Below are 23,363 nucleotides of genomic sequence, written 5' to 3' on the forward strand. Positions count from 1 at the left end.
AAATACCAACGTCATTATAGGGGAAGCAGCGTGGCTCAGTGGAAAGAGCCTGGGCTTTGGAGCCGGAGGCCGCGAGTTCGACTCCCAGCTCTGCCACTTGTCGGCTGCGTGACTGTGGACAGGTCGCTTAACTTCTCCATGCCTCAGTTACCTCATCTGTAAGATGGGGATTAACCGTGAGCCTCACGTGGGACGACCTGCTTATCCTGTATCTACCCCAGCGGCTTAGAACAGTGCTCTGCACCTAGTAAGCGCTTAATAAATAGCAACATTATTAAGGTCACAGAGCAAGCAGACTCCCAGGCCCCGGGCTCTTTCCATTTAGGCCGTGCTGCTTCCTTAGTCCATGACTTCTGATCCCTGGACTTCTCCTGCCAACCTTCAGTGGGTTCTGTCTTCCTCTTGTTCCCTGAGACCCACTGGGCTACCCAAAAGTGCCGAGGCAGCCCATTTAAAAAGCCTTCTGCTTCTGACTTGGCAGCGGTTCATCGCCCTCCCCGACAGGCCTGGTGGATTTCTACAGATGGTTTCACCCGGGGTCGTCCTTCCCTTCCCGTTCCTGTTCTCAGGCCTCTTGACTCTTGCCGGCTACGGGCGCGGAACGCGTCTACCAATTCTCCCCGCGGTTGCCAACACCACCAGCTCACCAGGTTTGTGCTTCTGTTGTCTCGGCGGAGACACGAGTGCCGGGGATGGGCGGGGGGGTAATGAGGAGGAGGAGCGGTGGTCTGGTGGTTCACACGGTGCCGCGCTTCGTTCACCGCGTGCGGTCGTATGTACCGAGTGCTCACTGTGTGCCGAGCACTGCACGGAGCGCTCGGGAGAGGACAGTGTGACTAAACACATCCCCTGCCCGCAGCGGGCTTGCCGTCTAGCGAGACGGACCGTCATATAAATGAAATGACGGATGTAAGTGCTGTGGGGCTGGGGGCGGGGTGAATAGAGGAAGCAAATCGGGGTGAGGCGGAAGGGAGTGGGAGAAGAGGCAAGGGGGGCTTAATCAGGGAAGGCTTCTTGGAGGAGATGGGCCTTCAATGAGGCGTACCCCCCCCCCCCCCCCCCATGCTGGCGGTGTCTCCCACCGTCAGTCGATCCCCTGCCCCACAGACCGAGGTTCTCAACTCCCGGCCGCAATCGGAAACCCGGTCTTGGCTAACCATCCGTTCGGCTGCCCGAAGCCTTTTCGGCTTAAACCGTCGGTTTCTCGAATGGCTGGAAATACTGACCGTCAGCCCTATCCAACCCTATTTGTTTGTATCTATCCCAGTGCTTAGTACGGTGCCTGGCGCATATGAAGTGCTCAACGAGTACCGCGATGATTATTATTATCTTTATTGCTATTCTTATCAACTACCCCATCTGCGCTCACACCCACCCGCCACATTTCTGTGCGCAGAGTACATAGCGGGGAAGCAGCGTGGCTCAGTGGGAAGAGCCCGGGCTTCGGAGTCATGGGTTCGACTCCCGGCTCTGCCACTTGTCAGCTGTGCGTCTGAGGGCGAGTCACTTCACTTCTCTGGGCCTCAGTGACCTCATCCGTCAAATGGGGATTAACCGGGAGCCTCACGTGGGACGACCCGATGACCCCGCGTCTACCCCAGCGCTCAGAACGGTGCCCTGCACGTAGTAAGCGCTTAACGAACGCCAACCTTAGTACTGTTACGGTTTACAGACCGGCGTATAAATGCTGTAGGGAAAACAGCAAATGTCCAAAGGGTGTAGGCGATGCGGAGGGCGGCTCAGGGGAAAGAGCCCCGGCTTGGGAGTCAGAGGTCATGGGTTCTAATCCCCGCTCCGATGAGCGTCAGCTGTGTGACCTCGGGCGAGTCACTTAACTTCTCTGTGCCTCGGTTACCTCCTCTGTAAAATGGGGATGAAGACTGCGAGCCCTCCATGGGACAACCGGATTACCTTCTGTCTCCCCCAGCGCTGAGAACAGTGCGGGGCACATAGTGAGCGCTTACCAAATACCAACATTATTATTGTTATTATTAGAGGGGAGAAGGAGCAGGGGCGGGGGGGTTCGGGGGAAGAGGGAGAAGGCCTCTCAGCGGAGTTGCGACCTTAATCATTCTTTGAAGATTGGGGGGGGGGGGAGCGGTGGTCTGGCTTATGTGGAGAGGGAGGGAGTTCCGGACCAGGGGGAGGCCGCGGGAAAGGAGCCGGAGGCGACATAGCGGAGCTGGAGGCCCAGGGAAGAAGCCGGCGCAGTAGGAGCAGAGTGCCACCAGGTGGCGATAGAGAGGCGCGCCCGCCCCGAAAAATCCCCACGTGGGCGAGAAGCAGCGCCGCCTGGTGGCGACCGGCCGGGCCTGCGCGTCGGAAAAACCTGCCTCCCGATCCAGACCCCTCCGCTTCTCCGTTGGGAGACTTTGGATCAGTCACCTCCCTTCTCCGAGCCTCAGTCACCTCATCTGTAGCATGGGGGCTAAGACTTGTGACTCCCGTGTGGAACGTAGACTGTGTCCGACCCGATGAGCTTCTCTCTTACCCCAGCGCCTTGTTCGGGGCCTGGGACGTAGCACAGGCTTCAGAAACACCATGAGAAAACAACCACCAAAAAACCATCAGTACCCACCGGGGGCTGTGAGGATGATAGAGAGGCACAGCATTACAGCGTAACGCCTAATACCACCGTGGGATAGTAGAGAAAAGCAGCCTCCCAAAACAAGCCTAGTGCCATACCATACTACTACTGCTAACGATGTCGGTATTTGTTAAGCGCTTACTATGTGCGGAGCACCGTTCTGAGCGCTGGGGTAGACACAGGGGGATCAGGTTGTCCCACGTGGGGCTCACAGTCTTAATCCCCATTTTCCAGATGAGGGAACTGAGGCGCAGAGAAGTGACTTGCCCACAGTCACACAGCTGACCGAGTGGCCGAGCTGGGATTCGAACCCATGACCTCTGACTCCAAAGCCCGTGCTCTTTCCACTGAGCCACGCTGCTTCTGGGCGTGGAAGCTCCTGGGACTACGACTCATAACGATGGCATTTGTTAAGCCCTTACTACGTGCCAAGCGCCGTTCTGGAGCTCTGGGGGAGATATAATGGTAACGTTGGTATCTGTTAAGCGCTTACTATGTGCCGAGCGCCGTTCTGAGCTCTGGGGGAGATATAAGGTAATCGGGTTGTCCCACATGGGGCTCACAGTCTTAATCCTCATTTTACCGATGAGGTAACTGAAGCACAGAGAAGTTAAGTGGCTTGCCCGAGGTCACACAGCAGACAAGTGGAGGAGGTGGGATTAGAAGCCACGTCCTCTGACTCCCATGCCAGGGCTCGTTTCGCTAAGCCGCGCTGCTTTTCTACTATTATAGTATACTAAACTGTACTATCCTACACTGTATTATACTATACCATACTATAATGACCCCAGGCAGCGATAGGTGCGGTCTCCCGGTATAACGACTGGTGGGGGGGGTGAAAGCTAGGTGCAGTTCCACTAATAATAATTATTGTTACTATTATCCTATATATACTATTACTAGAGCGATGCCTCGTACCACCAGTGAGCGATAAAAAGGTGCCGGCTCCAGGGGGGGGGTGATAGAGGGGCACAGTCTCCCCAGATACCTAATAGTTGCCCTGAGGGGGCCCGGGGGCAAGGGGGACAAGTCTTAGTAGGACATAGCAGCAGTCAGCTACATCTATCTGTCCGTACACATCCTTTCTTGGAAAGAGGGTCTTAGGATATGGGGAGATTAGCGTCTACCCTAAACTAAGCGGTCTACAGTCTGCTACCCAGGTCTTTCCAGCTCTGATACTGCTGGTTTCTTCGCCCCCAGCCCCGAGACTGAAATGTCTGGTAACAAACACGGTTCTCAGCTTTTTCCAGAAGGTAGGAGGAGAAACTCTGGACCCCCGTATCAGTAATCCACTCATCTCTCAAGATGGGGTTCCACAGCTCTACTTGAGGATTACAGGCAGTATCTTGCCGGGGACACTGGTATCCGTCCGGACAGGCCCAGGCTCGCAGGCCAGCGGTCACCTGGAACCGAGAGAGGGCCGAGGGCATCTCCTCAGGGGCCCAGGGGGCAGATCGGGAGCTCCACAGTCACCCACAGCCTCGGGACCAGAGCCTCATGTGCAAGCCGGGGCGTCACTCCCCTCAGGGTATCCGGACCACACGCTCGTCCGTGGTCACGCACGGTCACCGGTGAACCGTGACCTCCGACTCCCCGAGCGGGACGCTCACGGCACGAGTCACACAGAGTATTGGGTTGGCAGGAAAGTGGATGGAGTCAATCAGGGCTGGCTTCCTGGAGGAAATGAGCTTGGAGCTGTGCCATAGTAGCAATAACAGCCGTGGTAAAGGTATTACATTCCTACTGGGTGCAGAACACTGTATTAAGTGCGGGGGGAGAAGACACAGGTGGGAATTAGACTTGGGGACTCACAATCTAAGAGCACAAGTGGGGAGCAAGGGATGGTGAAAGATGAAGACACAACATCTTCGGAGCTTAAAATCTAATTGGCGAGATGGACACTACAATACCTCACAAGCAGAGGAAGGACATGGAGTTTCACGATGGGCTACAGAGAAAGGGGGGAGAAGCAGGAGAGGGAGGGTGTGTATGGTTGTGTGTGTGTGTGGGTGTGTGTGTATTCCCACTCCCCTCAACTGTCCCATGTGCCTGCAGCAGAGGCAAGGGGTGTATGATAATGATGGTATTTCTTAAGCACTTTCTTTGCACCTAAAAACTGCACCGAGGCTGGTCAAGATAGAAGATTTCTTTTTGCTTCACAATTGCACTTGGATTTGCACCCTTTATTCACCCCTCCCTCCGTTCCACAGCACTCACGCACGTATCCGGAATTTATTGATTTAGATTAATGTCTGTCTTCCCCTCTACACCATAAACTCCTTGTGGCCAGGGAACGCGTCTAGCAACTCTACTCTAATGGCCTCGCCCAAGTGTTTTGTACAGTTCTCTGCCCACAGTAAGCACTCGATAAATACCACTGATTGATCGATTTGAGTGTATCTACCCATTCTGTCCTATAGTTCTCTCCCAGATGCTGAGTACGGTGCTCTGCATATAGTAAGGGCTCAGTAAATACCACTGATTGATAGACTGATTAGTGACAAGCTAGGCATATACATGGACTTGAGCTGGGACTGACATCCCAGAGGTCAATTATCGGTTTTGCAATGCCTGGGTTGGTTTCAGCTCAGTGCCAAGAGCCCTTAGCAGTTTTTCAGTTTGGCTCATTGACCAAAATCTCCCAGCTGAAAAAAACCTACTTTCTGTGGAATTAGTTAAGCCACTTCAAAGAGATTGCAAATCTAACCACAGATTGCAAACATTCGTGCACACAGTGAGGGGCAAGATAAATAGGGTGGCCTCTAATATATGAAGTTTTTAGATCAGAAGACAATCACCTCAGACAAAGTTTCTGTCTCACTTGGGACCCAGAAACTGTTCCCCACCACTGAGGTGTCTGTTGGCAGCATGAGAAAGCATCAAGGGACATTGTCCAGGCTCCAGGCTTTCAATCTAAGAGCCTGTCAATCCATCAGTGGTATTTATTTAGTGCCTACGGTGTGCAGAGCGCTGTACTAATCGCTTGGGAGAGTACAGTACAACAGAACTGGCTGTGACATTTCCTTCCCAAACAGAGCTTTCAGTCTAGAGGGGGAGACCGACATTAATATAAAGAAATTATGGATATGGCCAAAAGTGCTGTGGGACTGAGGGAGGAGGTCTGGGCATGTCACTCCCTTTCTTAAAAACCTCCAGTGGTTGCCTATCGACCTCCGCTCAAAACCAAAACTCCTCACTCTAGGCTTCGAGGCTCTCCATCACCTTGCCCCTTCCTACCTCTCTTCCCTTCTCTCTTTCTACCGCCCACCCCGCACGCTCCGCTCCTCCGCCGCCCACCTCCTCGCCGTCCCTCGGTCTCTCCTATCCCGCCGTCGACCCCCGGGCCACGTCCTCCCGCGGTCCCGGAACGCCCTCCCTCCTCACCTCCGACAATCTAATTCTCTTCCCCTCTTCAAATTCCTACTTAAAACTCACCTCCTCCAAGAGGCCTTCCCAGACTGAGCTCCCCCCTTTTCCCTCTGCTCCCTCTACCCCCCCTCACCTCTCCGCCGCTAAACCCTCTTCTCCCCCCTTTCCCTCTCCTCCTCCCCCTCTCCCGTCCCACCCCCTCAGCACCGTACTCGTCCGCTCAACTGTATATATCTTCATCACCCTATTTATTTTGTTAATGAATTGTACATCGCCTTGATTCTATTTAGTTGCCATTGTTTTTACGAGATGTTCTTCCCCTCGACTCTATTTATTGCCATTGTTCTCGTCTGTCCATCTCCCCCGATTAGACCGTAAGCGCGTCAGAGGGCAGGGACTGTCTCTATCTGTTGCCGATTTGTACGTTCCAAGCGCTTAGTCCAGTGCTCTGCACATAGTAAGCGCTCAATAAATACTATTGAATGAATAAAGGGAGCAAGTTAGGGCAACCCAGAAGGGAGTGGGAGCATAGGGAATGAGGGCTCAGTCAGGGAAGGCCTCTTGGAGGAGATGTACCTTAAAATTAGAGAAGCAGCGTGGCTCAGTGGAAAGAGCATGGGCTTTGGAGTCAGAGGTCATGGGTTGGAATCCCGGCTCGGCCACTTGTCAGCTGTGTGACTTTGGGGAAGTCACTTAACTTCTCTGTGCCTCAGTTCCCTCATCTGTAAAATGGGGATTAAGACTGTGAGCCCACGTGGGACAACCTGATTCCCCTGTATCTACCCCAGCGCTTAGACCAGTGTTCTGCACATAGTAAGCGCTTAACAAATACCAACATTATTATTATTATTAAATGAGCCCTAAAATTCCCCCATTTCCCCAGGTTTGATGAGAGTTTAATCGGGGAAGATCTTTCGGGGGAAGCGTGCCTTTATAAAGCAACCATAAAATATCCCTATTTTCCCTAAATTCCACCTCCCTAAAACGAGGAGCGCAGATAAAGGGTGAATTTGAGTAAATAGTGGCATGGTGAAGAATGAGTGGAAAGGTAAGGGTCAACACTGTGAGGTTCCAAAAAGTCAATCATGCAGGGGCCTGGGAGTCAGAAGGTCAGGACTTCTAATCTTGACTCTGCCGCTTGTCTGCTGTGTGACCTTGGCCAAGTCACTCCCCTTCTCTGGGCCTCGGTTCTCCTGTTCTCCCTGCTACTTAGACTGTGAGCCCCATAAGGGACAGGGACTGTTTCTGAACTAATTCACTTGTTTCTACCCCAGCGTTCAAGACAGTGTTGAGCACATAGTAAGCGCTTTACAAATAGCATTAAGAAAGTGTTCTTTGAGACATGTGACACCCTGGGTGACAGGGCTTAATCCAGTGCTTGCTACAAAGTAAACTATTAACAGATACCATTATTATTCTCTGTCTGTCCAAGATCTGCAAGGGTCATCAGCTGCCACCCAAGTGGTCTGACCCATCCTTCCTTCCTGTCTTCTTCACCTTCCCTGCCTTTTCCCTCCACTTTCTCCATGTCCTTGGATGAAGAGGTCCCCAAACTTGGCCTCCTCTAATTAATTCTTTTACCAACAGTCTTCTCCTCTGAGGCTAAAAGGAACAGAAGCAGGGAGGAGAGAAGCAGCGTGGCCTAGCAGAAAGGGCCCGGGCCTGGGAGTCAGAGGACCTGGGTTCCAACCTCTGCTCCACAATCCATCTGCTGTGTGACCCTGGGCAAGTAACTTCACTTCTCTGGGCCTCGGTCACCTCTTCTGTAAAAAGGGGGATCAAGAGGGCAAGCCCCACGTGGGACACTGATCCTATCCAACCCCTCTCTTGGATCCACCGTTGGTGCCCAGCACAGTGCCTGGCACACAGAAAGCGCTGAACAAATACCATTAAAAAGAAAACAAAAAGGAGAGCAAGAGTGGAGGGGACAGTGGGGCCTGGGGACTGGGGAGACCTCAGGGAAGAGCTTGAGTTTATTGACTGATTGATTCATTTATTCATTCGCTAAACGGCAAACGGCAGGGACTGTCTCTATCTGTTGCCGACTTGTTCATCCCAAGCGCTTAGTACAGTGCTCTGCACATAGGAAGCGCTCAATAAATACTATTGAATGAATGAATGAATAATTCACTCCTATTTATTGAATATCCTCCTGGGTGCAAAGCACGGTACTAGGTGCCGGGATAGCCCTGGATGAGAATTAGACCCCATCCTCGAGGAGTATGTGAAGGGGTTGCAGGTGTCTGTAATTAAGGATGTTTTTCCGGATCTTTTTAACAGTGAGCAGCTGCAGATCCCCTTCTCTCTAATAGCCTTTTGCCTCTTTTTCTTCCCTGCTCCTAGAGCCCCCCCCGGGCAACTCAGTCTCTCCATTAGGTGCCCTACAATAGGGCATGGCACTGGCCCTTTAAAGCCCTAGAGGCAGGTGGGTCTTTTTCTACCTTAGGTAAGGCGTGGGGGGTTTGACTTGCTGTAGGTTGTGGAGAGAAGACAGAGTGTGTTTTTCTTGAATTTTGGTGAGCAAGGCTTGTGCTGTCTCCTTGGTTAGCATATCTTTTGTTTAGGTGTGTGAGTTTTTGGCTTGGCAGTTTAGCTGTGGTATCTGATGTATTGGGTTAAAAGCTCCCCCCCCCCCAAAGTTGGCTTTCTCTACCTGTTTCTTATGCCAGTGGTGCTGAGGTGGGTAGGGCAAATGGTTTGGTTTTAAGGGTTCAGCAGTGAGTTGCGTTGATGCTCTTGGGGGACAACTTAAGGCTGGGCTAAGTGACGTTGACTCCGGTGGTGATGGAGTGACTTATGAGGGGAGTTGGTTTTATATGGATGATTCAGCAATGACTTGGATGTTTAGGCTTGAGATATTAGTTATTTTAGTGATTATGGTGATTGAGGGGACTGAAGGGGCTAGGCTGAGGGTATGAATTAAAGGGGTAGGATAGGGAGACCCAAGTTTGGGATAATTGGCATAATTGTGGTGGCCCTTTGGGGGAAAGGGCTGCAGTTAAGAGTTAACTTGTACTCACTCAAGTGCTAAAGTCAGTGTTCTGTCCTCAGTAAGTATTCCATAAGTATGACTGACTTTGATAAAAAAATAATAATGGTGCTTGTTAAATGCTTACTATATGCCAAGCACCGTACTGAGCGTCGGACTGGATACAAGATAAGTAGTTATAGCAATGACTGGAATTGATCATTTAGGCTTGGGATAAATATCTCTTGTACTGAATTATCCAAGAGGGGGTGAAGAAAGCTGGCGTTGTGTGTGTGTGTGTGTGTGGTGGGGCTGGAGAGTCTGTGTCAATGGGATTAATGATGTGTATGCAATGGAGAGGGCTGAAGGTGGGAAGAGAAGGTTTGATGCCATTTACTTGTTGATCCTGTCAATGAGATGCTGGTATTTGGTAGGCACTTAATATGGGTTCCAAGTGTTGGGGTAGGTAGAAGATAACCACACAGATGTGTCCAGTCGGATTAACAGTGTTGGTAGCTGAGCTCTGACTTGGTTCTCAGGAGTGGAGGAATTTGAGGGGTTGGGATGCAATTAAAATGTTGTTTTTTGGGGGAATGATTGCTGTTCTGGGTCTAGAGGTGAGGGTTTTGTGGGGGCTGAAACTATGGGGTGCATGGGGGTGCATGCTCACTGTCTGTGTTGCTCTGTGTGTCTTGTGTGTCTCTGTCATTGAGCTCTCTTCCTGGGCTTGGGTCAAGGCCCAGTTAGCTAGTATTGCCCACTCAACCATAAAATCATCTAAGCCAGTAACCTTCCACAACCTCAACCCAGGACTTTGTGCCTCGAATGTGCTAGAAAGCGAGGGGCTGTTTTTGCAAGGCTCGTACACCTCGCCCCGAACCCAACCCCATTATCCGAAAGGGGGTGCACCTCCAGCCCCCATTCATTGGAAACATTCCCCACATCCAACTCTCCACCCTCGTCAGTGAATTCAGCGCTGTGGGTTGGTCCTGGAAGCGACAGTATCGGAGTATCAGAATGTGAGCCCCTCTGGGGCAGGAGGTGAGACCCGCCGATGGGGAAGGGGTGGCGGTACCGTCATGTGCTTCTCCAGTGCAGTATTGGATTGACCTCAGCTGGCTGGCTGGGCACTCTTTTTGGGCTTCCCAATTCCTGTATCGCGAGGTACAATCTCCCGTTCCGCCGCCATGGGACTCCATAACAGCCTCCAAAAGCCCAGCAGTGAGTTGGGGTTCAGCAGCTTCACCCGTGTGGAATAGACTGTAAATTCGTCGTGGGCGGGGAATGTCTGTAACTCTGTGCTCTTCAAAGTGCTTAATACAGTACTCTGTGCTCAATAAATATGCCGGCCTTACCCAGATCACCACCAACACAAGCCTGTTTGTAACAGCAGAAGCTGAGTCTCCAACGGTATTTGTTGAGTACTTGTTAGATGCGTACCTGGGAGACTGAGTTACCAAGTGCACATGTTTTGTTGAGTTGGAATCTAGTCTACAGAATATTTCCAGATGATTCTTCCACCCACTTGTCATGGCTCTGACTCAAATGGATGTAATTTATTCGTACTAATGACTGTCTCCCCCTCTAGATGGTAAGCGCGTAGTGGGCAGAGAATCCGTGGATGGTTATATCATAATCTGCGCTAAGTGCTGGACAAATACTATGGAATGACTGAAGCCTCTCACTTAGGGTGCTCTGGCTAATAGCGTTGGATCAACGCTATTTACTGTCTTAACGCAACATTGCCACCCTTCACTCGACGTATTGATTTACTTTGTTTTTTAGGCCGATTCAGGCTTATCGTGGGTTCAGGGTGTACAACTTCATCTAGTGAACTTGTATGTGCCATTCCACCTGTGTGGAACGCAATTTTAATGTCGGTCATGTAGACCGGAGCTTCTTGAGAACAGGGGCCATGTGTACTATGTTGATGCTAAAGTCCTTGAAGTATTCTCACCACTTTGTTCCAAAGTCAGCGCTTCCCTTTCTAGGCTGTGAGCTTGTTGGGGCATGGTAGTTGCATGGTTCTATAGTACTGTGCCAAAGGGGTGAGTACCATGTTCTGCACATGGACAGAGCTCCAGTGCAATGTACTGGCAGATTGACTTAGACTGTAAGCTCCCAGTGGGCAGGGCCCCCGTCTTCTACACCAAGTTTGCCAAAGAGGGTGCTTAAGAGGGTATGGTCTCCCTCCAGGCCAAACTTGGGGTCAGTTGCCCCATCCGGGTCTACTGTTGGTAGACAGGAAGAGGAGCAGGGGTGAAGGACCAGATTGGCATCGGGTAAGTGTTCAAGGCCTTGGCTGCGTGAGAGAAAGGGCAGCAGCCCAGCTTCTCTCTGTGCCCTGGAGAAGTGTCCCAGACAATCCTGCTCACAGGTAAGACGCTGGGGAATTGGGGGGGTGATGGGAGTGGTGGGGAGAGGGTCTGCAGTAGCTGAGTCTGTTGGGGAATCCCAGAGTGCCTGGGGTGTCCTGCCTTGGTGTGACAAAGCCAGTCAGTGCCTCCCCTGCAGGGTGTGCAAATGGCAGCTGCTCTCACGTCTCAGAAGGGTCACCCCTCATCTCCGGTTCTCTCACTTCTCTGGTTCTCTGACTTTTCTTGCTCTCGCTCTCTCACTCTTGCTTGCTCTCTCTCTTGCTCTTTTTCTTTCACTCCCTCACTCTTGCGCATGCTCTCTCTCCCTCTCACTTGCTCTTTTCCTCTCGTGCTCACTCTCAAGTCTGGTGTGAGTGAGCCTACAGGGGACAGTCCATCTACAGCAAGGGGGACTGATGGGGCTGGGCCCTGGCTGTAGCACCCCCTGACCAGAGCAGGGGGGCCGAGCAAGATTACCCTGAGACCTGACCAGGTTTATCCTTAGGACCAAGGAAGGAGCCTGAGCTCCAGGTGCATCATGGGAGACCTGGCCCCCTGTTCCAACCCTGCTTCCTCAAGGACATGGTGGTGCAGACAGGACTGGACAGCATGGTGAGTTCTTTATGCTTTAAGCTTGGGGCTCTCTGGGTTCTGTTTCAGGCAAGTGAAAGGAATCGATGGCCTTTATTGAGCACTAGGTGAAGCTCTTGAGAGAATATAGTGAAGGGGACCTTATCCTTCACTACACATATACACACGCAGTCCACTGCAATCCTTATAGTCCGCAAACCAGAGCAATGACTGAATCCCCCCGCACTCAGTAGTGACCCCTGACCAGGCTCCTACCCGACATCCAACTTCCTGCTCCCTCTCTGGAGGAATGGGATCCCCATCGGAGACCCATCCAAGTCTTCCCCACCCCCAACTCTGATAGGCTGGCACTCTGCCCATGGGGGAGCCTGGGGCACACCTCATCCGTCAACCAACAGTCACCTCCGTGCCCAGGAAGCCATAGCGCAGACGCGAACCGGATCACCGCCCCCATGGACGGCGGAGGACTGACCAGCTACCCGCCGGATGCTATCGACACTGAGAGACTGCGCCGGCCCCTCTGTCGGGCAATTGGTTGGCACTGGGCTGCTGCCCCCGGCCACCATTGCTGCCCCCCGGACACCCCTTCCCTCCCGCCTCCAAGCCCACAACTGTATCCCCTCCTTCCAGACAGTGCCATTTCCTTTGGGAGTCAAGGGTCAAACACTGCATCATGGGTGCCAAACCAATCGCAACTCCAGGAGGGGATGGAGGTGTGTGTGTGCCTCGTGCATGAGAGCGAGGGCCGGGACCAGAGCAGGGTCAGAGGGGCCGCCCCTCTTTGGAACGGTAGAGGGTTATGGAAACAGGGGTCTAGAGCTTCGGGCAGGGACTCCGCGGAAGGACCTGCGAGTGGGTGTGAAGTCGCGCCAGGGCCCTTAATTCTATAGTCGGTGCGACTTCCTCCTGCCCAGGCCCTTCTGTTGGTAGTTATCTGCCTAGCTCTGGCTTCAAGAGTACAGACTCCCTCTGCCGCCCGAGGGGGGTGCCCCTGGGGGAGGGGGATACAGGGACAGGAGTAAGGGGTGTGCCTGTGTATGTGTATGCGTGTGTGACTACCCTACGTCCTCCATCGTTCCTGGATGAGCAGGAGGGGGAGAGGACTAGCAGCACATGCTAGAGTGGGAAGATGCAAAGTGGTTTCCCACCATCCTACCAACAGAAATGGCACGGTCTGGCCCCCTCGTCTCATCCTCCCCTCTCTGTCCCCTTGGCGGCCTGGGCTCTGTAAGCCCAATTGCATCTGTATGAAATTAAAATGGATACTCTTTTCCTCTTTCCCGAGTCCCTTGATCCAATGGCAGCTGCCCCTATTCCCCCAAGGGGTTATAAGTTGGGGGTATCCACTGTTACAGCAGGAGGATGTCATCAGCTTCTAATTAGTAGATTGACAACCTCGGTTCCTCCCTCCACCTTTCATTCCTTCAGTCTCAGCCAGTCAGGGTAAGGGGTCTGGAGACTTGGGAGTGCAAAAAGAGGGGGTGATGTCACCCTCTTTTTCTCCTTTCCTCTTCCCCGGACCCAGCCTGAGAGTCTTCAGAAGAATGGAGCTCCCATGGGCAAGGGAATCTTAGATTATTTCTCCTTGCCCCATCAGCTTTACCCGGCTGGGCTAGGCCTAAAGCCATGACCCTCTTAGGCCCAAGAGACAGAGAGCGGGCACCAGGGGTTAGGTGGGCAGTGGTTCAGCCTGGAGGTTGCCCCAGGCTCCACTACGCAGTGAATCAATCACGTTGAAGAGATTGAAGTGACTTGCAGTGTGTCTCTAGTGGTGTCCCTTGATCTCTCTGGGTCTCTGCTTTTCCCCTCCCTCTTTTCTAATAAACACAATACTTGGGGTAGTAAGTGCTTAAATGTTAGACTAGACATAATTCATTTATATGCATGTATGTCTCCCCATCTAGTCTGTGAACTCCTTGTGGGCGGGGACTGTGTCTACTCACTCTGCTGTAATAGTAGTAATAATAATGATAACTGTGGTATTTAAGTACTTAGCATGTGCGACGCACTACAGCGAGAGGTCGGGTAGACACAAGGCAATTAGATTGGACATAATCCCTGTCCCAAACAGGGACACAGTGTCCATCCCCATTTTACACATGAGGCAAGTGAGGCCCGAAGAAGTCAAGTGACCTGCCCAAGGTCACAAAGCAGATAAGGGGCAGAGCTGGAAGTTATCAACCGTGGTATTTAAGCACCCAAAACGTGCTAGGTACGGTACCCACAGCTGGGGTGGAACACAAGCAAATCAGGTGTGTCACTCTCCCTCTCCCAAATTGGGATGACTGTCTTAATCTCCATTTTACAGATGAGGTAAGGTAAAGCACAGAGAAGGGAAGTGATTTGACCAAGGTCCCACAGCAACCAAGGGTGGAGCTGGGATTAGAACGCATGACTGATGTCTTTGTTCTGTGCATGTTTATTTACAATCCCCCATCCTGGGCTTCAGAGTCAGAGGTGGGCAAATGCAACAACCCCCAAGCAGACAACTCCAATACATTCACACCCACGTGTAGGTAGCCCACCTGTGCGGTGCAGACGTGTGCGTGCCCCTCCCCCTCCCCCCCCACAGATACACTTGTGCCCCAGATATCCCACCTACCTGTAACTTTATTTTACTGTCTGCCTCCCCACATAGAATGTAAGATGCTTGAAGGCAGGGAGTGTCTACCAGCTCTGTTGAAGACTCCCGAGCACTTAGTAAAGTGGTCTGCATAAAATAAACCCTACTGATAATCTCCCCAGTGCCCTCCTCAACGACGTTCACCCTGCCAAGCCAAACCACTATCCTCTAGTTAATAAGGCAGAGGAAGGAGAGAGAGAGAGGACAGAAATCTGATAAGCCAGCTGGCCCGCACCTCTTCCTCCGTAATAAGTATGGTGGCATTTATTAAGTGCTCACTATGTGCCAAACACTGTTCCAAGCACTGGGTAGATTCAGGATTATCAGGTCAGACTCTGTCCCCATCCCTCAGGAAACAGTATAAGAGGGAGGGGGAAGAGATATTGAATCCCCATTTTATTATTACTGTCATCATTAATAATGGCGTAATTGATGATTTGATGACACTGTCCAGAAAGAAAAAGCTTTTCCCACTCTCACACGGCAGATGGATGCAGAGATGGCTTTGGGAGTCATTCATACTGATGTGATACTGATGTGATAGCTGAAGCCATGTCATTAGTATTAATTATTATGGCATTTAAGCGCTAAGCAGTGCGTCCTAGTGGAGAGAGACTGGGCCTGGAAGTCAGAAAGACCTGAGTTCTAATCCCTGTTCTGCCGCTTCTCTGATATGTGACCTCGACAAGTCACTTCCCTCGACCTCAGTTACTTCATCTGTAAAATGGGGACGAAGACCCTGACATGGGACATGGACTGTGTCCAGCCTGAACAGCTCGTATGTGCCCTAGTGCTTAGAACAGAGCCTGGCACATAGTAAAGGGTTTAACAAAATACCATTTAAAAACAGGAGCATCCAGAAAGGTGGAATGAGAGTCTTACTCCTCACTGCAGAGAACTTCCAAGTAATGACTCATCCTCTTCTCCGCTACAAACGTCTGGGTAAGCTCGTTGTGGACGGGGATCGTGTCTACCAACTCTTTTGTATAGTCCTTTCCCAGGCACTCACTACAGTGCTCAGCACCCAGTAATGTTGCATGTAAAATTATGCCTGTTTGTTGCTCTGCATGGTCGATGAGACCATTCAAGGTTTCTATGGTCTCCAAATTTTATTCTGCGGAATGATCGAACACCACGCCTCGGGAGTAACGCTTTTTCGGTTACCTTTATACCCCCACAATAGCCCCTCCTCCCCCTCAGTTGTGCATTTCAGTCACTCCCATAGACATCTTGATTCCCAAATAAGGTCATCTTAGGCGCCAGAGCTTGTTGACATATTCTCAAATGGTCGGTAGTAAAGTTTGGCAAGTTACAAAGGATTTTCTAAACCAGAAGATCATTGTCACACAGGCATTTTCAAAGTTCTCTTCTCTGTTGCACAAAATAGGGTCACCCGGGGTAAGGCTTTATTTCCACTAAAGGTGGTGCCTCAATTATTGCAACTTCATTACCTCGCTTTCCACAGTAAAGGTTCAATCAGTACCTCTGAGTAATTGACTCTAGACAGTCCTTCGATTCTGTAAGCTTGTTCTGGGCAGAGAGCATTTTCATTCATTCATTCATTCCATCACATTTATTGAGTGCTCACTGTGTGCAGAGCACTGTACTCAGCACTTGGAAAATACAATTCCGCAATAGAAACAATCACTGCCTATACCGGGCTTACAGTCTAGAAGAGGGGAGACAGACTTCAAAACAAGTAAGCAGGCATCAATATAAATCAACAGAATTATAGATATATACATCAAAATGACTAAACAGGCATCAATGTAAATAAAGAGAATTATAGATATGTACATATATACACAAGTGCTTTGGGGCAGGGAGAGAAGGGTCAAGCAAAGGGAGTGAGTCGGGGGGATGTGAGGGAAGGGGGAGCTGAGGGAAGAGGGGGCTTAGTCCAGGAAGGCCTCTTGGAGGAGGTGAGGCTTCAGGAGGGCTTTGAAAAGGGGAGGTGTGATTGCTACCACGGATGTCTGCGTCTGTCTACACGCCTACCGACTCTGTTCTCTTGGCCTCTCCCAAGCACAGTCCACTGCTCTACACACTGAAAGAGCTCATTAAATTCCATCGATAAATTTATCCAGTGGTTAAAGCCTGGGGGAACCGTGAGAACTTTGGTTTTCCCGAGTGGAGCTCATCCCTGATTAATTCACGGGAAGAGTCTCCGCATCGTCACCTGCTCCGTCATCCTGATGTCAAAGGGTTTTCCTGATGGTCACGGCTGGTTTTCTGCAGAGTCAGGACCTGTTGGACTTGAGAAAACTGTTTCCCTACCGTCAGCAGGAGCGTCCAAAGCAGCAGAATCGAATTACCCAGTGACCTGCTATGTGCAGGGAGAAATTAAGTGGCATAACACACGAGCTGGGAGGACGGCTCCAGGGTCGCTTCTCTCCCATGAGACCAAAGATCCTCTTCCCCATCTCCAGAGGAGGCATTTATGGTGCGTTCCAAGACCCCTAGTTCTGGATCCATTGGTTCTAAGCTCTGGGAAGAGGAAAGCCCCACAGGTCTTCCCCTCCGGAACTCTGCAGATGGGGGCCGGATGACCAAGGGGAGAATCCTACTGGCTACTGCTCTCTCTACAGTTGTGGCTCCTCACAGCTCCCCACCCTTGAAGTTTATCCCCCTGCACATGGGCAGTCAGGTCAATTCCCAAATGCACCCCACCACTGAAAGATGGAGCTCTGTAATGCAGTCCCCTTCAAAGGAAAAGTGGGGTGTGTGTGCTTGTGTGCATGAAAGATGGGGTTAGCTTTGGGCAGAGTAATGACGAGGGGGCTGCCAGGGTTCATGCGAAGGCTGGTTCCGGACTCAGGAACTGGGGCTCGGGGCAGGAAGCTGACTTTGGCTTGACTAAATGAGCAGACCTGGAGCCCCACACACCCCTCTCCACAAGTGGGGACCCTCTCTGTGTCTGTTAGTGGTAGCTCCTATGGAAGTGGGGACCCCCTCCATGTCTACAGCAGTGCATTTCCCGAGAGAAGCGGCCTGGTGTAGTGGACAGAGCACGGGCCTAGGTGTCAGAAGATCATGGGTTCTAATCCCAGCTCCACGGCTTGTCTGCTGAGTGGCTTGGGGCAAATCGCTTTACTTCTCTGGGCCTTAGTTCCCTCATCTGTGAAATGGGGATTTAGACTGTGAGACCCAAGGGTCAGGGACTCTGTCAGAAGCAGCGTGGCTTACTGGAAAGAACACGGATTTGGGAGACAGGGGATGTGAGTTTTAATCCCAGCTCTTTCACTGGTCTGCTGTGTGATCTTGGGCAAGGTGCTTAACTTCTCTGTGCCTCATTTACCTCATCTGTAAAATGGGGATTAAGGCTGTGAGCCCCACGTGGGACATCCTGATTACCTTGTATTTACCCCAGCAGTTAGAACAGTGCTTGGCACATAGTAAGTGCTTAACTAATACCATCATAATAATCCTTGGGGAGAGATGGAGTCAGGAGCTGTGCTGCCTCCTCTGAGGGAAGGTGCTGTTTGTGGTTGGTGAATAGGTTTGTGTTTGAATTTCCATGCTTAAAAGTTCATCTCTGGAAGAGAAGAAAACAGAGGAGGGGGCTGCCACCCCCGGCATAGAGCCTGGTGCTGGAAACGGAGATTGGGGCTCTCTGCAGGGAACTGGTTTGGTCTGACCCGGCTGTGGAACGGACAAGACCCGAAGCCCTTAATTCTCTGGATGGATCGAACCTCCCTTTGTCCCCAGTCCTGTCTGCAGACTCATTTTGCACAGCTTCAGTCCTCAGAGAAGGGACGCTTGTGGCCTCGACAGCGGTGGCTTCTGGGGGGTAGAGAGAGGGTCTAGTATCAGGAGTAGGACAGGGTAGCATTAGCATGCCTACGCTGTTCCTCTTTGAGGAGCAGAGCCGTGTGGACTTCAGTTCTAGCGTAATTCAGCAGGAATGCGGGGCCTGAATTCTGCCCAGTCTGTAGTTGTTCTGGGCATCCAGTCCCTGAAGAATAAGTAATGGACTGGGGAATATGAAGATGGGGTTAGTTAAGGGTTTAGAGCTGCAAGATGTAGCTGTCTGCTTAGCTGTGACTGTCAAATCTCATCTCTGCTGGGCAATCCATGTTTTGGAGGAGGCGCACGTTTGTGAAACTGGATTGTTTACGCCCCCCCCCCACCCCATCTCTCCCTTTCTATCAGACAAATGGTTCCTCTGGGGCCCGAAGTGTCCAACAAGCGTCTTTTTTAGCTGGGGATGGAGGGCAGGTTGGAGAGACTTGTACCTCCACAGTCGCTCATCCAGGCATGTCTTCCGGGGCCAGATCTCCCAACGCCAGACATGATGGAGCGCTTACTGCGAGCGGAGCACGGTATGAAGCGCTTGGGAGAATACAATAGGACACACGCATTACCTGCCCGCAGCAACGTGGCCTAATGGCAAGAGCACGGGCTGGAGAGCGAGAGGATGTGGGTTTTAATCCCATCTCTGCCACTTGTCTTCTGTGTGACAAGGCACTTAACTTCTTTAGGCCTCAGTTACCTCGTCTGTAAAATTGGGATTAAGACTGGGAGCCCCATGTGGGATAACCTGATTACCTCGTATCTACCCTCGCGCTTAGAGCAGTGTTTGGCACATAGTAAGTACTTCACAAATACCATAATAACTCAGTGTCTCACTCCCCCAGGACATCCTACAGTCTTGTGCGCAAAGTAAGTGCTCAATAATCACCAGTGTGTTTTCACTTCATTCTCTCCTTAGTGGCTAGAGAATGGGCCTGGACATCAAAAGGTAATGGGTTCCAATCCTGGTTCCGCCACTTGTCTGCCGTGTGGGCTTGGGCAAGTCACTTCACTCTTCTGGGCCTCAGTTACCTAATCTGTATAACGGGGATTGCGACTGTGAGCTCCACATGGAACAATGACTGTGTCCACACCGATTTTCTTATATCTACCCCAACGGTTAGTACATGGCCTGGCATATTTTAAGTGCTAAAGAAAAGCCACATTACTACTACTACTACTAATTAATAATATTATTATTAACCACTCCCTCTGTGCTCACAGCCACTACATTTCTGTACACAAATGCATAGTTTACAGATATGCACATAAGAGCTGCAGGGAAAATAGCTGCAGAGAAATCCCTTCTCTTCCACTCGTCAGTTGTGTGACTGTGGGCAAGTCACTTAACTTCTCTGTGCCTCAGTTACCTCATCTGTAAAATGGGGATTAAGATCGTGAGCCTCATGTGGGGCAACCTGATTACCCTGTATCTACCCCAGCGCTTAGTACAGTGCTCAGCACATAGTAAGCGCTTAGCAAATACCAACATTATTAAAATAGGGAATGTTCACAGGTCTGCAGGTCTTTTACCGAATCCCGATTAGTGTCACCAAAGGGCAGGCTGCTGCTCTCAGTCCCGAGGGTGGTTATGGTTCCAGGGCCCAGGGGCATCTCTCCAGTGCAGCTGCAGCTCAGTGGTTCTCCTCGGCCTCCACCATCACCTCTCTTACGCTGTGGGCAGAGTCAGCTCACAGATTTTCCCCTTTACTGAGTGGGCTGCATTGCTACCCCAAAGAGAAGGCTGTGTGGGTGTGCGTGTGTGTGTGTGTGTGTGTGTGTGTGTGAATAATAGGGAGGAAGAAGATTGATAAGGCGGCTGCCACTCGGGAGGTCAGGCACCCGGGCTCTGTGCAGGAAGCCAGTTCTGTCTGACTTTCCTAGGACTGAGAAGACCCAGGGCCTTTAATTCTATAGATGAATCAGGCCTCCCTAGGACTATAGTCATTCATTCCTTCAATCATATTTATTGAGTGCTTACTGTGTGCAGAGCACTATATTAAGCACTTGGAAACTGCAATGCAGTTCTGTCTGCAGGGTAATTTTCTTGCCTCGGTCCCCAGAGAAGGGACCCTTTTGGGCTTAATGTGGAAGCTTGTGGGATCTAATGTCAGGAGGAAGATGGGGTATCTATCAGTGTCTCTACCCTATTTCTCTCTGAGAAGCAGAGTTGTGCAGACTCCTGCCCGAGACCGAGTCAACGGGGTGGGCCGGGAGGGCAGAAGGCAGGTATTGTACCAGAAACTGAATTCTATCCAGCTCGTATGCAGTTCTGCCCCTTCAATCAATCAATCAATCAATCGGATGGATGGATGATGTGCCTCCTGCGTGCCGAGCACTATACTAAGCGCTTGGGAAGGTATCCCTAGGACAGACACATGCCCTGCCCACAACAAGCTTTCAGTCTAGAGGGCTCTGGAGTTCGTGGAGTAATACAACTGGGGATCTGGGGACGAGGGGAATCTTGGGCAAGTCTTAATAGGATGTTGCGGCAGTCAGCTGCTTGTCTCTGCATATATCCTCTCTTGGCATTAGGGTCAGTGTTTTTAGGGGATAGGGAGACTAGTGTTTGCTCCAAACTAGGCTGTCTAAAAACCCCCACCCATCTCTTTCCTGCTCCGATACTGCTGGTTTCCTCCTCCCAGCCGCAAAACTTATATGTCTGGTAATAAACACGGTTCTCGGCTTTTTCCAGAGCTCAGGTTGGGAGGCCCAAGATCTCGAGATCGGTAATCCTGTCATCTCTCCAGATCAATTCCACAGCTCTAGATGAGGATTCCTGCAGAAGCTGGGGGTGAGTCATGAATCCTTCTCTTTCTCCCCTCTCATCCCCCAGCAGTGCCCGGGATGACCAAGCTTAGACCGTCCAACTATTACTCTCTCTACAGACCCTGGTCAGTGTATCTCCCCGGCCTGGAGGACTGTCCCACTGAAGTGTGGGTTCATGGAGGTCAATTCACACAATGTACAGTGAGTTTTCCAGGCCTAATGGACAATTTGAGGAAGTCTAAGAAAATTGTGCCCAATTCCCAGTCACGATAGAAAAATGCCAACTTGATAGTCTGACTGGTAAAAGCTTCACTTGTACAGAGGAAATGTTTGCGCCTCTGCTATATTTAAAACTCCCTTCTTTCTGCTCTGGATTTCTTGAAAATATGTGTTTCTGTGGGACCAGTAGCTTCCTCTTGGGGAGAGAAGAGGGAAAGGGAGAGGTGCAATATCAGATGGACTGTGACTGTGTCCACCCCAACCCCTTTTCTGAGAGGCAGAACCATAGGGGGTTTAGGAGGAGGCAGCAGCGGGGGGGGAGGGGGGGATGGTTGGGGAATCCAGGGAGCAGAGAAGGCAGGCGTTATACGGGAAACAGATTTCTGTCCAGTCTGCAGCCTCGCTGGTTATCTCAGGCCGCAGGAGAACTGACGGTTCTCTCTGGGGGTCCGGTGTTATGTGTGAGGCAGAGTGTAGCAGTCAACCTGTTGGGTTTTGCCTGTACTTCCATCCTTCCTGGGGAAGCCAGTGGTGGGGAGCTTGGTCAGCGTGGGGGGCGGGGAGTGTGAGAAAGGAGAAACTGCACTGTCTGCAAATCCCTTCTCCTTCTTCTTTCTCCTTTCTTCTTTCTTTCTCCTCGGCTTGAAACAGGATGAAGGAGGCCTTCCCTTACGAGGGCTGCTGTAGCCTAGAGGAAAAGTAACAGCCTCTTGAGGCTGGAGGTCTGTGTTCTACTCCTGGCTCTGGTGTTAGGATCTTAAAAAAATTCTACTTCCACCAGTGCAATTAGAACTCACAACTTTGTTTTCTTGAGGCAAAACCCTTAGCCCTCGTCCATTGAGGACCCCTACAATTTTGTCAAGTTTCATTTTACTTTACTGTTTCTAAGGTAATGAGGCTAATTAAGAAGAGCTGAAATCAATTTACACTAAGATTGTGATGGGAAAGTTCCTTCTCTCTCTTTTTCTCTCTCTCTCTTTCTCTCTCTCTTTTCTTCCTCTCTTTTCTTCGTTTCCTTCTTTCCTACTTCTCAGCTCTGAGATCACTGGGGTGTCATGGATAACTAAAGGGAGAAGCCCACTGGCTGCTCAAGGCACCTCCATGATCTCAAGTCCTGATGTCACGCAGGTCCTGCTGTCACGCAGGGACGCCGCATGTCACATTTTCAGTCAGCAGGGTTTGGGGGGAGGGGAGTGTTGGGAGGAGCAGAGTAGTCAGGCTTGGTACTAGAAGTTGACTTGTGCAGTTGTGCTGGACCTTCCGTCTCTGGAGAATGAGGCCCTCCTGGAATAACAGAGCTGGGGTTTTGAGGAACGGGCCTCTCAGCATCAATAGGGCATTCATTCATTTATTCAATCGTACTTATTGAGCACTTACTGTTCACAAAACACTGTCGTAAGCACTTGGAGAGTAAAATCTAACAACAAATGGACACATTCTCTGCCCAAAACGAGCTCACGGTCTAGAGGGGGAGGCAGACAGGAATATAAATATCCAAATAATAAATAAATAAATAAATAAATAAGGGCAGATTGTTACAGTCAGCTTAGCTGAAGTGGTCTTTATATACAGCTCAGCTCTCCTGATGATAGGTTCATTGTTTGGTAGGAGAGAGGGAAAATGGTGTCTGCAAAAGAAACGTATGTTGTCTGCAGTCTCCTACCCCTCCTTCTCCAGCTATGAGACAACAGAGTCTGCTGGAGACTGAAGGGTTTGGCCTCAGAGGCAGATCTCAAAGGGCAGGATGAGGGAACCTGGCCCCTCAGGCTCACTGATCCACATGTGTCTCTTAAGGTCAGGTTCCACAACTCCCGATGGGTTTCCATCAGGACTGGTGGAGAAGACCCAGAGACACCTTGCTTCTGTTAGACCCAAACGCTATGGCCTCCTACCCAGAGGAGGGCTCTTGCAGTGAGACCTGTATCTTGGAGGGGGCGGGCGGTGGGTGTGGGGGACAAGGGGAGAACGAGTTTGTCCTTTTGGCTCAGAAAGAGAAACAGTGTTTGCCCCCCCAGCCCTCCCTCAAAAGAACTAGGTTGTCTTCAATCTTCTATGCCTCCTTCTCCAACTCTAAGACTAGAGACAGAT

The 23,363-nt window shown here is 51.0% G+C and overlaps 1 long non-coding RNA gene across 1 annotated transcript; it reads left to right on the forward strand.

Moving 5' to 3' along the window:
- Positions 1 to 11,122: 11,122 nt before the first annotated feature.
- On the forward strand, positions 11,123 to 13,148 carry LOC114814299. The gene is made up of 3 exons (XR_003762083.2): positions 11,123 to 11,301; positions 11,787 to 11,893; positions 12,216 to 13,148. It is a non-coding gene; the product is annotated as an uncharacterized LOC114814299 (long non-coding RNA).
- Positions 13,149 to 23,363: the final 10,215 nt, after the last annotated feature.

Source organism: Ornithorhynchus anatinus, chromosome 1 (assembly GCF_004115215.2).
Source record: "Ornithorhynchus anatinus isolate Pmale09 chromosome 1, mOrnAna1.pri.v4, whole genome shotgun sequence".
NCBI classification, from domain to species: domain Eukaryota; kingdom Metazoa; phylum Chordata; class Mammalia; order Monotremata; family Ornithorhynchidae; genus Ornithorhynchus; species Ornithorhynchus anatinus.